The 3,717-nt window shown below is 41.4% G+C and overlaps 1 long non-coding RNA gene across 1 annotated transcript; it reads left to right on the top strand.

The window, feature by feature from the left end:
• Positions 1-714: 714 nt before the first annotated feature.
• LOC148209611 (uncharacterized) lies at positions 715-3,500 on the top strand. The gene is made up of 3 exons (XR_015793063.1): positions 715-1,545; positions 1,633-1,672; positions 3,314-3,500. It is a non-coding gene; the product is annotated as an uncharacterized LOC148209611 (long non-coding RNA).
• Positions 3,501-3,717: the final 217 nt, after the last annotated feature.

The following is a 3,717-nucleotide window of genomic DNA, read 5'->3' as shown; positions in this document are numbered from 1 at the left end:
TTGCTTGATATCCTTTTGGATTTCCGAGTTCGAGGAGAAATATTAAAGAAACTCTCAAATTCAAAACTTAAGTAAAGGGTGCGATGTGAAAAGAGTTTATCTTACGCTTAAACCTTTAAACTTACGAGTTAAGAGGTGCGAGATGGAAATTATCCATATATGAGTTCTAACTTACGAAAGCAAGTTTAAAGGTTTAAGGGAACAGTAACGAAAGAAAGAGTCAGAGCTGGATGCACAGAAGTACAATAAATTTTAGGAATGAGAATTCATTAAATTAAAGAACAGAACCAAGGCTTGTAGATGTAACGCCCCGCGTTCTCTGACTCGTTTATTTTAAGAGATAAATAGTGTCTTTGGATTTTTCCCTAAGTTGATAACTTTAATTCTTGGATCTTCTAACTTCGGAATTCTAATTTTTAGGCTAAATTAGAATTAAGTTTAATTTCATTGGATTAAGATAATTTAAGTTCTCGACCTGTGTAGGAGATTTTTTAGCTAAATCATAAATTCAGGGGTTTTAGGATTTTTCCTAAATTCTACTTTTGGATTATTATTCTTGTGTTTTAGAGTTTAAGTTAAATATTTTATTTCGGGTTGTCATGGCTTTTATTTGATTTTTAAAGTGAAATTTTGGGCTTGTTGTTTTGGGTCATTGTGTTATTTATTTGGGGCCTCCTTTGAGAATTGGGGTTTGGGCTATAAGTGTTAAAACAAATTAAAGAGAAAGGGATTAAAACCAATTAAAAGAAATAGAAAACCCTAAATCTTTTATTCTTCCCCTTCCTTCTTCTTCTTCTTCGTTCCCTTGTTAAGCCGCCACCTTCCCCTCCGGTTTTCATTTCCACCGCAACACCTCCCATTCTCCGGCGACTGCAGCGCCATTGGTGGCCCCGGCGAGCAACGGCATTCCCGGATTGACGGCAGGCGACGACGGTGGTGAGCCTCCAGCGAGACCACGGGCGTTTCCTCGACATCAGCGGCGGCTGTCGTGCTCTCCGACCTGCAGCAGCGACTGGAAGCCTCGGCCAACGTCGATTTGCTGCGTTTCTCCAAGACGAGCGGCCCTCCACGAGCAGACTCGACGCCCTCCGGTGACTGCGGCGGCTTCTGCAGCAGTTTCGCGGCAACTCCGACGTCCTGCACCAATTTCGCGACGGCGCGTCTGGGTTCCGGTGGCCTCGTGCGCGACAGCTCCTCCGGCTTTGTACTGCAGCAACCCACGACTCACGGCACGTTCGCATCAGTTTTGGACAGCAGCAGCAGCAACATCTTAGATTCGTGAAGCCGGCGAGTCTTGACGTTTATCCATCGTTTCGATGACGTTGGGCGGTGGCCCACACCTCGTATGAAGCCAATTTGCAATACCCAGCCCGTTCGGCATTGTTCGGTGTTGACCCACTTTTTTTTGGACTCAAATCAGCCTTACCCATTCCTTTTCGGCGTAGGAGCAACAAGCCCGAGGCTTTTCGAACTCAGTTTTCAAGTGCCGAGCTCATTCGACATCGACCCACTCTCAACCCAAGTGGTCTTAGTGTGAGTTAGTAGGTAACGACTCACCTAAACTCGGTTTCAATTATATTTAAGTGTTTCTAATCGGTTACTATCCTCGAGATCGTACTTCTTTTGATTTAGGAAGTCTTCGACAAGCTTAAGAGCCTTAGGACATTTGTTTGTAAGTAGTTCTTACTGGAGGGATTGGTTGTTGTGTGTTGATATGATATGGTTGTTTGCTCGTGTGCCCATGTGTGATATTTGCATGTTGCTTGTCGTTGTTATCATTTAGTAAACGTCATTGTTGATAAAACTGTTGATATATCTTGGGAAAATTATGTGGTTGTGTTAATAAATTGTAGCCAGGTAATCTTGGATGACTATGATTGAATTGTTATTATGTTCTAATTGGTTTTCATGATGAAATTTGTATACCTGTACTATAATCTGTTGTTTCGAAAGCATATTGAATATTTATGAGAAATCGGTTGTGTTTGATGTATGCTGGGTATTTATCAATTATATTTTGGTTAAGTGGTTGATTGTGTTTTTTCTGTGAACGATGCCTGTTGGAGCTGTTGGATCATGTTGGACTATTTTAGATTGACTGGCTTTTACACATGATCATTTTGGTGTATCGCATATTGGACTGTTATGAGATTGTTGATGCATGAGGCATGGCATAGTAGCAAGTAGGACTCTTGTGAGAGTTTTGGGACATAACAAAGTAAGTAGACAAGGGGCGTGTGCGTGCGTTAATGTATGTTAAGTGGACTCTAATGTGCTGTTTTTGTGGCGTTTAATGTTAATTTTTGTTACGTAATCGTGTTAATTAATTCTCGTTGTCTTAGCCGACATACTTGGAGTAGTGTTGGATGTTTGTCGTTGAAAACGGTGAGATTTCTGCTTTGCTAAACTGTTGAGTATTGCTGTGGTAATGTTTGTTGCCTGGATATGCATGAATTGTTCCGCGGGTTTTGTGAGTTATTATACTTAGTAATGCTTGTTAAATAATGATGTGGGATATTAAGCATGATTGGGCTATTATCTCATTATTAGAAAGTTGTCTATGTTGTGGAAGCATGTTGAATTGTATTTGTGAGTTGGAAGATGCAGGGGTAGTGGCTTAAGAAAGTATATAGTAAGACTCTGGTGAGAGTTGCATTCTTGGAGAAAGTGAATGGGTGAGTGTCAGGGCCTCGGGTATAAATGGTCGGGGCTGATACGTCACTAATTGGGTATCGAGGCCTCGAGTAAAAAAAACAGTCGAGGGTCGATACACCAATATTGGATAAGGATGAGTGTCGAGGCCTCGGGTATAAATGGTCGAGGGTCGATGCGAGGAATCTTTTGAAAGGAACACTATTGGGGCCTTGGGTATAAATGGTCAAGGGCCAATAGATGGTGAAGTCATCGGGGCATCGGGTATAAATGGTCGAGGGCCGATGGAGCAGTGTCGGGGCTCTGGGTATAAATGGTCAGGGGTCGACTCTACTCGAAGGAGTTAACTGTGGAAGGCTAGGATAGCTGTGATAAGCATAGAGGTACTTGAGATGTTAGGGAGACTAGAGGTTGGTAGTTAATGTGTAAGGATGAGTTTGACTTGTACGGTACATGTAGAGTTAAACATTTGCATAAACTGCTTCTTGTGATATGTTTCTATTTATTCCAAGCTCGAGAGTTGTGATAAGCATGATATGTTGATTCTTTAATAAGCATGACACGTTGTTCCTTGGTAAGTATGCTGTTTGTGCGTGACCCTTCAGATAAGGGCTGCTTACTGAGTACTGTGGTTGTACTCATCCCTCTTTTTCCCCTCCAGTTTGCAGGTATCGAGCTAGCTCTTGGGATGGTGATGGCGAGAAGGAGGCTTGATCGGAAAGACCATTAGCTATGCTGCGTGCAATTAATTTCCTTTAGTTAGGATAGTTGTGGCTATTTAATCTTGTAGTTGAGTTGTTAGTGGTTGGTTTTGTTTAGTTTTATTGTCTAGAGGATGTTGTAAGGTTGCCGATTCATTATTCTTTTTAGAGCATTAATTTTGTTAGCTTCTTGAACTACGGGATTGTAACCTACTTAGGATATTTATGAATACATCTGTTTAGGTTGATCGTACTTGAATTAATTTTTGCTTCATGGTCATTCGAGATGTTAATATTCATTTAGTGGATGGTTTATAGTTAGTAGACGTTTCCTTGAAGGGTTTGGTTAATGTGAAGTCGGTAT

Source organism: Momordica charantia, assembly GCF_013281855.1.
Source record: "Momordica charantia cultivar OHB3-1 chromosome 8 unlocalized genomic scaffold, Mcharantia_2.0 BLBB01000008.1, whole genome shotgun sequence".
In the NCBI taxonomy this organism is placed as follows: Eukaryota; Viridiplantae; Streptophyta; class Magnoliopsida; order Cucurbitales; family Cucurbitaceae; genus Momordica; species Momordica charantia.
Note: the sequence above shows the minus strand (reverse complement) of the source record. Positions and strands in the feature narration are given on the sequence as shown.